Source organism: Suillus plorans, assembly GCF_016647745.1.
Source record: "Suillus plorans strain S12 chromosome Unknown HD556scaffold_37, whole genome shotgun sequence".
Lineage (NCBI taxonomy): Eukaryota > Fungi > Basidiomycota > Agaricomycetes > Boletales > Suillaceae > Suillus > Suillus plorans.
The window spans coordinates 7,044-21,825 of NW_024537421.1; positions in this window are offsets into that span (position 1 = coordinate 7,044).

Here is a 14,782-nt window from a genome sequence, read left to right on the forward strand (position 1 = left end):
CCGGGGGGGCGGTGGTTTTCCGTCCTGTCGTATTTCCTTTACTTTTGCTGTTTTGCCTTCTATCGTAGTCTGGCTGCGCGTCCGTCTAGTCTCTCCTTGATTTTGCTTATTTTTGTATCGTAGTCTGGCTGTGCGTCCTTCTGGTCTTTCCTTGACTTTGCTTGATTTTTGCTGTTTTATTTCCTATCGTAGTCTGGCCGTGCGTCCGTCTATTCTTTCCTTGACTTTGCTTGTTTATTTCCTATCGTAGTCTGGCTGTGCGTCCGTCTAGTCTTTCCCTTTCCTTGACTTTGCTTGATTTTTGCTGTTTTATTTCCTATCGTAGTCTGGCTTTGCGTCTGTCTCATATTTCCTTGATTTTGCTTGTTTTCTTGTTTTATTGCTGTCGTAGTCTCGGTCATCGTGGTCCTTCTCTGGGGCGATGCTTCGGAGTGATGCGAAATTTCATTTCTAGTAGCCTTGGATGGGTGGGCGGATCGCATCTGGTATCTTCTTGACTGAATTTAGTTTGTGCTGAAATTCCTGTTTTTTTGACATTAGCGCATGCGTATGATGATTCTCTTGTCATGACCTTTGATGAGAGATGATCTCGTTCGTAGTCTATCGGATCGTGTTGATTTTTCCTTGACGGTCGTGGTCTGGGCGTTCCCCTCGGACAGAATCTTGACTTCATTTTGCTTGATCTTCGCTGTCTCTTATTTCGTAGTCTTTGCTTGTGGTGGCGCTCGTCTGGGGTGATGCGTCGGGCGAGGACAGAGTCTCGTTTTGACTCGACTTCGCTTTGCTTTATTTTTGCTATTTCTGATGATTTTATCGCTTGACTTTCCTTGATTTCGTAGTCTCCCTTCGTGGTGTTGCGTCGGGCGAGGACAGAGTCTCGTTTTGACTCCACTTCATTTTGCTCTATCTACGTGATTTTTTGTGATCTATCCCTTGACTTTCCTTGATTTCGTAGTCTCCCTTGTGGTGTTGCGTCGGGCGAGGACAGAACCTCGTTTCGACTTGACTTCATTTTGATTGATTTTTCTTATTTTTTGTGATTTGATCCCTTGACTTCCCTCGAATATTCTGGCTGTGGTCTTGCTCTGCCGTGGCTTTGACTGATTTCGTAGTCTCCCTCCTGGTGATGCCAAGAAACGAGACACCGAGACAATACGTTCCTGCTGACCGAAGCTGGCTAACTAAACCGAGACGGTTCTAACAAAGCCGAGACGGTTCTAACCGGGGGGGCGGTGTTTTTCTGTCCTGTAGTCTTTGCTTTAGTTTTTGCCTTTTTGCTGTTTTGCTTGATCGTAGTCTGATGTCTTCTGGTATGGACCGCTGTAGTCTATTGGATCGTGTTGATTTTTCATAGATGGTCGTAGTCTGGGCGTATGGTTTCATGTTATTCGCTTCGGTTGTATTCCTTATAGTGGCGCTCGTCTGGGGTGATTCGTCGGGCGAGGACAGAGTCTCCTTTTGACTCGACTTCATTTTCCTGTATTTTTGCGATTTCTGGTCATTTTATCCCTAGACTTTCATCATCCATCTGAAACTACTCGCCTATTACCAGATGATATTCATAGGTCCTACGAAATCATATGCGCACAGAGACTCGGTGATAGTGAGCTTCAGCCAAAGAAGTTTGCGTTCATCGGAAGGACTGGAATCCAATACTAGGTGCGTGGTGATGCATCGGTGGAGGATGGAATTTTGTTTTCTCATCGCTCGACTTTCCTTGATTATTGCTGTTTTTTCATCCTGGCATCGCTCATCATTTTTCATCAATAATCGCATTAGCATGCGCGCATGCTGTTCGTAGATGACTTGGAACTAAAAATCTCGTTTCCTGTAGATGGACTATCCTCGACTCGGACCGCTTCTTTGTTTTTTTCATGGAAAATACTGTTAGCGTGCGCGTACGCTATTATCTCCCCGATAGTGACTTTTGATCATGTTCCTTCGTCATGGATGGTTCCCCTTGATGGGTCGCGACCCTCCATTTAGCTAGGAGGGGTGTCATGACTTTCGGATCGAACACTGTGCGACTGTTGCCACTGTTGTGTCTGACGCGACGTAGGCTTGGTTACCACAGACACTGACGCGACAGCGCGACAATACTGACGCGACGTAGGCTTAGTTACCACAGACACTGACGCGACAGCGCGACAATACTGACGCGACGTAGGCTTAGTTACCACAGACACTGACGCGACATAGGCTTAGTTCCTACAGACACTGACGCGACAGCGCGACAATACTGACGCGACATAGGCTTAGTTCCTACTGATACTGACGCGACTGCGCGACTGATGTCAACGCGACGTCGCGCGGTAGTAAGCCCCATACTACTCGTGACATATATTTAGGTAAACCAATGTCGCGCCAAATGTCGCGCAGTTTCCATAGTGAATGTCCCAATGTCGTATGGTCCTATGGTCGTGCGGTGTCTGTAGTCAGCGAGCGTATTCATCTTGCAGAATGAGATGGTGGTGCGTGCTGTCGTGATCCTTATCTTTTCTTTCAGAAATGATGTTAATGCGCGCGTATGCTATTATCTCTGTTTTCGTGACTATCGTGATTCTTATTCTTTCTTTCTGAATCGTCGTTAATGCGCGTGTATGCTATTATCTCTGTTTTGGTGATGATCGTGATTCTTATTTTTCTTTGTGAATCTTTGCTAGCATACGTGCGTGTTATTATCGTCTTTCTTGATGTCGTGGTCCGACTCGTGTTCCCTCGATTTTCCTTGTCGCATCTCTTGATTGTTGCTGTCGTAGTCTTGCGTGTCGTATCGTGTCCTGCGGTATTGCATCTCATCGTATCGCTTCTGTTGTTAAGATACGAGACACCGAGACAATACGTTCCTGCTGACCGAAGCTAGTTAACCAAGCCGAGTCGGTTCTAACAAAGCCGAGACAGTCCTAACCGGGGGGGCGGTGGTTTTCCGTCCTGTCGTATTTCCTTTACTTTTGCTGTTTTGCCTTCTATCGTAGTCTGGCTGCGCGTCCGTCTAGTCTCTCCTTGATTTTGCTTATTTTTGTATCGTAGTCTGGCTGTGCGTCCTTCTGGTCTTTCCTTGACTTTGCTTGATTTTTGCTGTTTTATTTCCTATCGTAGTCTGGCCGTGCGTCCGTCTATTCTTTCCTTGACTTTGCTTGTTTATTTCCTATCGTAGTCTGGCTGTGCGTCCGTCTAGTCTTTCCCTTTCCTTGACTTTGCTTGATTTTTGCTGTTTTATTTCCTATCGTAGTCTGGCTTTGCGTCTGTCTCATATTTCCTTGATTTTGCTTGTTTTCTTGTTTTATTGCTGTCGTAGTCTCGGTCATCGTGGTCCTTCTCTGGGGCGATGCTTCGGAGTGATGCGAAATTTCATTTCTAGTAGCCTTGGATGGGTGGGCGGATCGCATCTGGTATCTTCTTGACTGAATTTAGTTTGTGCTGAAATTCCTGTTTTTTTGACATTAGCGCATGCGTATGATGATTCTCTTGTCATGACCTTTGATGAGAGATGATCTCGTTCGTAGTCTATCGGATCGTGTTGATTTTTCCTTGACGGTCGTGGTCTGGGCGTTCCCCTCGGACAGAATCTTGACTTCATTTTGCTTGATCTTCGCTGTCTCTTATTTCGTAGTCTTTGCTTGTGGTGGCGCTCGTCTGGGGTGATGCGTCGGGCGAGGACAGAGTCTCGTTTTGACTCGACTTCGCTTTGCTTTATTTTTGCTATTTCTGATGATTTTATCGCTTGACTTTCCTTGATTTCGTAGTCTCCCTTCGTGGTGTTGCGTCGGGCGAGGACAGAGTCTCGTTTTGACTCCACTTCATTTTGCTCTATCTACGTGATTTTTTGTGATCTATCCCTTGACTTTCCTTGATTTCGTAGTCTCCCTTGTGGTGTTGCGTCGGGCGAGGACAGAACCTCGTTTCGACTTGACTTCATTTTGATTGATTTTTCTTATTTTTTGTGATTTGATCCCTTGACTTCCCTCGAATATTCTGGCTGTGGTCTTGCTCTGCCGTGGCTTTGACTGATTTCGTAGTCTCCCTCCTGGTGATGCCAAGAAACGAGACACCGAGACAATACGTTCCTGCTGACCGAAGCTGGCTAACTAAACCGAGACGGTTCTAACAAAGCCGAGACGGTTCTAACCGGGGGGGCGGTGTTTTTCTGTCCTGTAGTCTTTGCTTTAGTTTTTGCCTTTTTGCTGTTTTGCTTGATCGTAGTCTGATGTCTTCTGGTATGGACCGCTGTAGTCTATTGGATCGTGTTGATTTTTCATAGATGGTCGTAGTCTGGGCGTATGGTTTCATGTTATTCGCTTCGGTTGTATTCCTTATAGTGGCGCTCGTCTGGGGTGATTCGTCGGGCGAGGACAGAGTCTCCTTTTGACTCGACTTCATTTTCCTGTATTTTTGCGATTTCTGGTCATTTTATCCCTAGACTTTCATCATCCATCTGAAACTACTCGCCTATTACCAGATGATATTCATAGGTCCTACGAAATCATATGCGCACAGAGACTCGGTGATAGTGAGCTTCAGCCAAAGAAGTTTGCGTTCATCGGAAGGACTGGAATCCAATACTAGGTGCGTGGTGATGCATCGGTGGAGGATGGAATTTTGTTTTCTCATCGCTCGACTTTCCTTGATTATTGCTGTTTTTTCATCCTGGCATCGCTCATCATTTTTCATCAATAATCGCATTAGCATGCGCGCATGCTGTTCGTAGATGACTTGGAACTAAAAATCTCGTTTCCTGTAGATGGACTATCCTCGACTCGGACCGCTTCTTTGTTTTTTTCATGGAAAATACTGTTAGCGTGCGCGTACGCTATTATCTCCCCGATAGTGACTTTTGATCATGTTCCTTCGTCATGGATGGTTCCCCTTGATGGGTCGCGACCCTCCATTTAGCTAGGAGGGGTGTCATGACTTTCGGATCGAACACTGTGCGACTGTTGCCACTGTTGTGTCTGACGCGACGTAGGCTTGGTTACCACAGACACTGACGCGACAGCGCGACAATACTGACGCGACGTAGGCTTAGTTACCACAGACACTGACGCGACAGCGCGACAATACTGACGCGACGTAGGCTTAGTTACCACAGACACTGACGCGACATAGGCTTAGTTCCTACAGACACTGACGCGACAGCGCGACAATACTGACGCGACATAGGCTTAGTTCCTACTGATACTGACGCGACTGCGCGACTGATGTCAACGCGACGTCGCGCGGTAGTAAGCCCCATACTACTCGTGACATATATTTAGGTAAACCAATGTCGCGCCAAATGTCGCGCAGTTTCCATAGTGAATGTCCCAATGTCGTATGGTCCTATGGTCGTGCGGTGTCTGTAGTCAGCGAGCGTATTCATCTTGCAGAATGAGATGGTGGTGCGTGCTGTCGTGATCCTTATCTTTTCTTTCAGAAATGATGTTAATGCGCGCGTATGCTATTATCTCTGTTTTCGTGACTATCGTGATTCTTATTCTTTCTTTCTGAATCGTCGTTAATGCGCGTGTATGCTATTATCTCTGTTTTGGTGATGATCGTGATTCTTATTTTTCTTTGTGAATCTTTGCTAGCATACGTGCGTGTTATTATCGTCTTTCTTGATGTCGTGGTCCGACTCGTGTTCCCTCGATTTTCCTTGTCGCATCTCTTGATTGTTGCTGTCGTAGTCTTGCGTGTCGTATCGTGTCCTGCGGTATTGCATCTCATCGTATCGCTTCTGTTGTTAAGATACGAGACACCGAGACAATACGTTCCTGCTGACCGAAGCTAGTTAACCAAGCCGAGTCGGTTCTAACAAAGCCGAGACAGTCCTAACCGGGGGGGCGGTGGTTTTCCGTCCTGTCGTATTTCCTTTACTTTTGCTGTTTTGCCTTCTATCGTAGTCTGGCTGCGCGTCCGTCTAGTCTCTCCTTGATTTTGCTTATTTTTGTATCGTAGTCTGGCTGTGCGTCCTTCTGGTCTTTCCTTGACTTTGCTTGATTTTTGCTGTTTTATTTCCTATCGTAGTCTGGCCGTGCGTCCGTCTATTCTTTCCTTGACTTTGCTTGTTTATTTCCTATCGTAGTCTGGCTGTGCGTCCGTCTAGTCTTTCCCTTTCCTTGACTTTGCTTGATTTTTGCTGTTTTATTTCCTATCGTAGTCTGGCTTTGCGTCTGTCTCATATTTCCTTGATTTTGCTTGTTTTCTTGTTTTATTGCTGTCGTAGTCTCGGTCATCGTGGTCCTTCTCTGGGGCGATGCTTCGGAGTGATGCGAAATTTCATTTCTAGTAGCCTTGGATGGGTGGGCGGATCGCATCTGGTATCTTCTTGACTGAATTTAGTTTGTGCTGAAATTCCTGTTTTTTTGACATTAGCGCATGCGTATGATGATTCTCTTGTCATGACCTTTGATGAGAGATGATCTCGTTCGTAGTCTATCGGATCGTGTTGATTTTTCCTTGACGGTCGTGGTCTGGGCGTTCCCCTCGGACAGAATCTTGACTTCATTTTGCTTGATCTTCGCTGTCTCTTATTTCGTAGTCTTTGCTTGTGGTGGCGCTCGTCTGGGGTGATGCGTCGGGCGAGGACAGAGTCTCGTTTTGACTCGACTTCGCTTTGCTTTATTTTTGCTATTTCTGATGATTTTATCGCTTGACTTTCCTTGATTTCGTAGTCTCCCTTCGTGGTGTTGCGTCGGGCGAGGACAGAGTCTCGTTTTGACTCCACTTCATTTTGCTCTATCTACGTGATTTTTTGTGATCTATCCCTTGACTTTCCTTGATTTCGTAGTCTCCCTTGTGGTGTTGCGTCGGGCGAGGACAGAACCTCGTTTCGACTTGACTTCATTTTGATTGATTTTTCTTATTTTTTGTGATTTGATCCCTTGACTTCCCTCGAATATTCTGGCTGTGGTCTTGCTCTGCCGTGGCTTTGACTGATTTCGTAGTCTCCCTCCTGGTGATGCCAAGAAACGAGACACCGAGACAATACGTTCCTGCTGACCGAAGCTGGCTAACTAAACCGAGACGGTTCTAACAAAGCCGAGACGGTTCTAACCGGGGGGGCGGTGTTTTTCTGTCCTGTAGTCTTTGCTTTAGTTTTTGCCTTTTTGCTGTTTTGCTTGATCGTAGTCTGATGTCTTCTGGTATGGACCGCTGTAGTCTATTGGATCGTGTTGATTTTTCATAGATGGTCGTAGTCTGGGCGTATGGTTTCATGTTATTCGCTTCGGTTGTATTCCTTATAGTGGCGCTCGTCTGGGGTGATTCGTCGGGCGAGGACAGAGTCTCCTTTTGACTCGACTTCATTTTCCTGTATTTTTGCGATTTCTGGTCATTTTATCCCTAGACTTTCATCATCCATCTGAAACTACTCGCCTATTACCAGATGATATTCATAGGTCCTACGAAATCATATGCGCACAGAGACTCGGTGATAGTGAGCTTCAGCCAAAGAAGTTTGCGTTCATCGGAAGGACTGGAATCCAATACTAGGTGCGTGGTGATGCATCGGTGGAGGATGGAATTTTGTTTTCTCATCGCTCGACTTTCCTTGATTATTGCTGTTTTTTCATCCTGGCATCGCTCATCATTTTTCATCAATAATCGCATTAGCATGCGCGCATGCTGTTCGTAGATGACTTGGAACTAAAAATCTCGTTTCCTGTAGATGGACTATCCTCGACTCGGACCGCTTCTTTGTTTTTTTCATGGAAAATACTGTTAGCGTGCGCGTACGCTATTATCTCCCCGATAGTGACTTTTGATCATGTTCCTTCGTCATGGATGGTTCCCCTTGATGGGTCGCGACCCTCCATTTAGCTAGGAGGGGTGTCATGACTTTCGGATCGAACACTGTGCGACTGTTGCCACTGTTGTGTCTGACGCGACGTAGGCTTGGTTACCACAGACACTGACGCGACAGCGCGACAATACTGACGCGACGTAGGCTTAGTTACCACAGACACTGACGCGACAGCGCGACAATACTGACGCGACGTAGGCTTAGTTACCACAGACACTGACGCGACATAGGCTTAGTTCCTACAGACACTGACGCGACAGCGCGACAATACTGACGCGACATAGGCTTAGTTCCTACTGATACTGACGCGACTGCGCGACTGATGTCAACGCGACGTCGCGCGGTAGTAAGCCCCATACTACTCGTGACATATATTTAGGTAAACCAATGTCGCGCCAAATGTCGCGCAGTTTCCATAGTGAATGTCCCAATGTCGTATGGTCCTATGGTCGTGCGGTGTCTGTAGTCAGCGAGCGTATTCATCTTGCAGAATGAGATGGTGGTGCGTGCTGTCGTGATCCTTATCTTTTCTTTCAGAAATGATGTTAATGCGCGCGTATGCTATTATCTCTGTTTTCGTGACTATCGTGATTCTTATTCTTTCTTTCTGAATCGTCGTTAATGCGCGTGTATGCTATTATCTCTGTTTTGGTGATGATCGTGATTCTTATTTTTCTTTGTGAATCTTTGCTAGCATACGTGCGTGTTATTATCGTCTTTCTTGATGTCGTGGTCCGACTCGTGTTCCCTCGATTTTCCTTGTCGCATCTCTTGATTGTTGCTGTCGTAGTCTTGCGTGTCGTATCGTGTCCTGCGGTATTGCATCTCATCGTATCGCTTCTGTTGTTAAGATACGAGACACCGAGACAATACGTTCCTGCTGACCGAAGCTAGTTAACCAAGCCGAGTCGGTTCTAACAAAGCCGAGACAGTCCTAACCGGGGGGGCGGTGGTTTTCCGTCCTGTCGTATTTCCTTTACTTTTGCTGTTTTGCCTTCTATCGTAGTCTGGCTGCGCGTCCGTCTAGTCTCTCCTTGATTTTGCTTATTTTTGTATCGTAGTCTGGCTGTGCGTCCTTCTGGTCTTTCCTTGACTTTGCTTGATTTTTGCTGTTTTATTTCCTATCGTAGTCTGGCCGTGCGTCCGTCTATTCTTTCCTTGACTTTGCTTGTTTATTTCCTATCGTAGTCTGGCTGTGCGTCCGTCTAGTCTTTCCCTTTCCTTGACTTTGCTTGATTTTTGCTGTTTTATTTCCTATCGTAGTCTGGCTTTGCGTCTGTCTCATATTTCCTTGATTTTGCTTGTTTTCTTGTTTTATTGCTGTCGTAGTCTCGGTCATCGTGGTCCTTCTCTGGGGCGATGCTTCGGAGTGATGCGAAATTTCATTTCTAGTAGCCTTGGATGGGTGGGCGGATCGCATCTGGTATCTTCTTGACTGAATTTAGTTTGTGCTGAAATTCCTGTTTTTTTGACATTAGCGCATGCGTATGATGATTCTCTTGTCATGACCTTTGATGAGAGATGATCTCGTTCGTAGTCTATCGGATCGTGTTGATTTTTCCTTGACGGTCGTGGTCTGGGCGTTCCCCTCGGACAGAATCTTGACTTCATTTTGCTTGATCTTCGCTGTCTCTTATTTCGTAGTCTTTGCTTGTGGTGGCGCTCGTCTGGGGTGATGCGTCGGGCGAGGACAGAGTCTCGTTTTGACTCGACTTCGCTTTGCTTTATTTTTGCTATTTCTGATGATTTTATCGCTTGACTTTCCTTGATTTCGTAGTCTCCCTTCGTGGTGTTGCGTCGGGCGAGGACAGAGTCTCGTTTTGACTCCACTTCATTTTGCTCTATCTACGTGATTTTTTGTGATCTATCCCTTGACTTTCCTTGATTTCGTAGTCTCCCTTGTGGTGTTGCGTCGGGCGAGGACAGAACCTCGTTTCGACTTGACTTCATTTTGATTGATTTTTCTTATTTTTTGTGATTTGATCCCTTGACTTCCCTCGAATATTCTGGCTGTGGTCTTGCTCTGCCGTGGCTTTGACTGATTTCGTAGTCTCCCTCCTGGTGATGCCAAGAAACGAGACACCGAGACAATACGTTCCTGCTGACCGAAGCTGGCTAACTAAACCGAGACGGTTCTAACAAAGCCGAGACGGTTCTAACCGGGGGGGCGGTGTTTTTCTGTCCTGTAGTCTTTGCTTTAGTTTTTGCCTTTTTGCTGTTTTGCTTGATCGTAGTCTGATGTCTTCTGGTATGGACCGCTGTAGTCTATTGGATCGTGTTGATTTTTCATAGATGGTCGTAGTCTGGGCGTATGGTTTCATGTTATTCGCTTCGGTTGTATTCCTTATAGTGGCGCTCGTCTGGGGTGATTCGTCGGGCGAGGACAGAGTCTCCTTTTGACTCGACTTCATTTTCCTGTATTTTTGCGATTTCTGGTCATTTTATCCCTAGACTTTCATCATCCATCTGAAACTACTCGCCTATTACCAGATGATATTCATAGGTCCTACGAAATCATATGCGCACAGAGACTCGGTGATAGTGAGCTTCAGCCAAAGAAGTTTGCGTTCATCGGAAGGACTGGAATCCAATACTAGGTGCGTGGTGATGCATCGGTGGAGGATGGAATTTTGTTTTCTCATCGCTCGACTTTCCTTGATTATTGCTGTTTTTTCATCCTGGCATCGCTCATCATTTTTCATCAATAATCGCATTAGCATGCGCGCATGCTGTTCGTAGATGACTTGGAACTAAAAATCTCGTTTCCTGTAGATGGACTATCCTCGACTCGGACCGCTTCTTTGTTTTTTTCATGGAAAATACTGTTAGCGTGCGCGTACGCTATTATCTCCCCGATAGTGACTTTTGATCATGTTCCTTCGTCATGGATGGTTCCCCTTGATGGGTCGCGACCCTCCATTTAGCTAGGAGGGGTGTCATGACTTTCGGATCGAACACTGTGCGACTGTTGCCACTGTTGTGTCTGACGCGACGTAGGCTTGGTTACCACAGACACTGACGCGACAGCGCGACAATACTGACGCGACGTAGGCTTAGTTACCACAGACACTGACGCGACAGCGCGACAATACTGACGCGACGTAGGCTTAGTTACCACAGACACTGACGCGACATAGGCTTAGTTCCTACAGACACTGACGCGACAGCGCGACAATACTGACGCGACATAGGCTTAGTTCCTACTGATACTGACGCGACTGCGCGACTGATGTCAACGCGACGTCGCGCGGTAGTAAGCCCCATACTACTCGTGACATATATTTAGGTAAACCAATGTCGCGCCAAATGTCGCGCAGTTTCCATAGTGAATGTCCCAATGTCGTATGGTCCTATGGTCGTGCGGTGTCTGTAGTCAGCGAGCGTATTCATCTTGCAGAATGAGATGGTGGTGCGTGCTGTCGTGATCCTTATCTTTTCTTTCAGAAATGATGTTAATGCGCGCGTATGCTATTATCTCTGTTTTCGTGACTATCGTGATTCTTATTCTTTCTTTCTGAATCGTCGTTAATGCGCGTGTATGCTATTATCTCTGTTTTGGTGATGATCGTGATTCTTATTTTTCTTTGTGAATCTTTGCTAGCATACGTGCGTGTTATTATCGTCTTTCTTGATGTCGTGGTCCGACTCGTGTTCCCTCGATTTTCCTTGTCGCATCTCTTGATTGTTGCTGTCGTAGTCTTGCGTGTCGTATCGTGTCCTGCGGTATTGCATCTCATCGTATCGCTTCTGTTGTTAAGATACGAGACACCGAGACAATACGTTCCTGCTGACCGAAGCTAGTTAACCAAGCCGAGTCGGTTCTAACAAAGCCGAGACAGTCCTAACCGGGGGGGCGGTGGTTTTCCGTCCTGTCGTATTTCCTTTACTTTTGCTGTTTTGCCTTCTATCGTAGTCTGGCTGCGCGTCCGTCTAGTCTCTCCTTGATTTTGCTTATTTTTGTATCGTAGTCTGGCTGTGCGTCCTTCTGGTCTTTCCTTGACTTTGCTTGATTTTTGCTGTTTTATTTCCTATCGTAGTCTGGCCGTGCGTCCGTCTATTCTTTCCTTGACTTTGCTTGTTTATTTCCTATCGTAGTCTGGCTGTGCGTCCGTCTAGTCTTTCCCTTTCCTTGACTTTGCTTGATTTTTGCTGTTTTATTTCCTATCGTAGTCTGGCTTTGCGTCTGTCTCATATTTCCTTGATTTTGCTTGTTTTCTTGTTTTATTGCTGTCGTAGTCTCGGTCATCGTGGTCCTTCTCTGGGGCGATGCTTCGGAGTGATGCGAAATTTCATTTCTAGTAGCCTTGGATGGGTGGGCGGATCGCATCTGGTATCTTCTTGACTGAATTTAGTTTGTGCTGAAATTCCTGTTTTTTTGACATTAGCGCATGCGTATGATGATTCTCTTGTCATGACCTTTGATGAGAGATGATCTCGTTCGTAGTCTATCGGATCGTGTTGATTTTTCCTTGACGGTCGTGGTCTGGGCGTTCCCCTCGGACAGAATCTTGACTTCATTTTGCTTGATCTTCGCTGTCTCTTATTTCGTAGTCTTTGCTTGTGGTGGCGCTCGTCTGGGGTGATGCGTCGGGCGAGGACAGAGTCTCGTTTTGACTCGACTTCGCTTTGCTTTATTTTTGCTATTTCTGATGATTTTATCGCTTGACTTTCCTTGATTTCGTAGTCTCCCTTCGTGGTGTTGCGTCGGGCGAGGACAGAGTCTCGTTTTGACTCCACTTCATTTTGCTCTATCTACGTGATTTTTTGTGATCTATCCCTTGACTTTCCTTGATTTCGTAGTCTCCCTTGTGGTGTTGCGTCGGGCGAGGACAGAACCTCGTTTCGACTTGACTTCATTTTGATTGATTTTTCTTATTTTTTGTGATTTGATCCCTTGACTTCCCTCGAATATTCTGGCTGTGGTCTTGCTCTGCCGTGGCTTTGACTGATTTCGTAGTCTCCCTCCTGGTGATGCCAAGAAACGAGACACCGAGACAATACGTTCCTGCTGACCGAAGCTGGCTAACTAAACCGAGACGGTTCTAACAAAGCCGAGACGGTTCTAACCGGGGGGGCGGTGTTTTTCTGTCCTGTAGTCTTTGCTTTAGTTTTTGCCTTTTTGCTGTTTTGCTTGATCGTAGTCTGATGTCTTCTGGTATGGACCGCTGTAGTCTATTGGATCGTGTTGATTTTTCATAGATGGTCGTAGTCTGGGCGTATGGTTTCATGTTATTCGCTTCGGTTGTATTCCTTATAGTGGCGCTCGTCTGGGGTGATTCGTCGGGCGAGGACAGAGTCTCCTTTTGACTCGACTTCATTTTCCTGTATTTTTGCGATTTCTGGTCATTTTATCCCTAGACTTTCATCATCCATCTGAAACTACTCGCCTATTACCAGATGATATTCATAGGTCCTACGAAATCATATGCGCACAGAGACTCGGTGATAGTGAGCTTCAGCCAAAGAAGTTTGCGTTCATCGGAAGGACTGGAATCCAATACTAGGTGCGTGGTGATGCATCGGTGGAGGATGGAATTTTGTTTTCTCATCGCTCGACTTTCCTTGATTATTGCTGTTTTTTCATCCTGGCATCGCTCATCATTTTTCATCAATAATCGCATTAGCATGCGCGCATGCTGTTCGTAGATGACTTGGAACTAAAAATCTCGTTTCCTGTAGATGGACTATCCTCGACTCGGACCGCTTCTTTGTTTTTTTCATGGAAAATACTGTTAGCGTGCGCGTACGCTATTATCTCCCCGATAGTGACTTTTGATCATGTTCCTTCGTCATGGATGGTTCCCCTTGATGGGTCGCGACCCTCCATTTAGCTAGGAGGGGTGTCATGACTTTCGGATCGAACACTGTGCGACTGTTGCCACTGTTGTGTCTGACGCGACGTAGGCTTGGTTACCACAGACACTGACGCGACAGCGCGACAATACTGACGCGACGTAGGCTTAGTTACCACAGACACTGACGCGACAGCGCGACAATACTGACGCGACGTAGGCTTAGTTACCACAGACACTGACGCGACATAGGCTTAGTTCCTACAGACACTGACGCGACAGCGCGACAATACTGACGCGACATAGGCTTAGTTCCTACTGATACTGACGCGACTGCGCGACTGATGTCAACGCGACGTCGCGCGGTAGTAAGCCCCATACTACTCGTGACATATATTTAGGTAAACCAATGTCGCGCCAAATGTCGCGCAGTTTCCATAGTGAATGTCCCAATGTCGTATGGTCCTATGGTCGTGCGGTGTCTGTAGTCAGCGAGCGTATTCATCTTGCAGAATGAGATGGTGGTGCGTGCTGTCGTGATCCTTATCTTTTCTTTCAGAAATGATGTTAATGCGCGCGTATGCTATTATCTCTGTTTTCGTGACTATCGTGATTCTTATTCTTTCTTTCTGAATCGTCGTTAATGCGCGTGTATGCTATTATCTCTGTTTTGGTGATGATCGTGATTCTTATTTTTCTTTGTGAATCTTTGCTAGCATACGTGCGTGTTATTATCGTCTTTCTTGATGTCGTGGTCCGACTCGTGTTCCCTCGATTTTCCTTGTCGCATCTCTTGATTGTTGCTGTCGTAGTCTTGCGTGTCGTATCGTGTCCTGCGGTATTGCATCTCATCGTATCGCTTCTGTTGTTAAGATACGAGACACCGAGACAATACGTTCCTGCTGACCGAAGCTAGTTAACCAAGCCGAGTCGGTTCTAACAAAGCCGAGACAGTCCTAACCGGGGGGGCGGTGGTTTTCCGTCCTGTCGTATTTCCTTTACTTTTGCTGTTTTGCCTTCTATCGTAGTCTGGCTGCGCGTCCGTCTAGTCTCTCCTTGATTTTGCTTATTTTTGTATCGTAGTCTGGCTGTGCGTCCTTCTGGTCTTTCCTTGACTTTGCTTGATTTTTGCTGTTTTATTTCCTATCGTAGTCTGGCCGTGCGTCCGTCTATTCTTTCCTTGACTTTGCTTGTTTATTTCCTATCG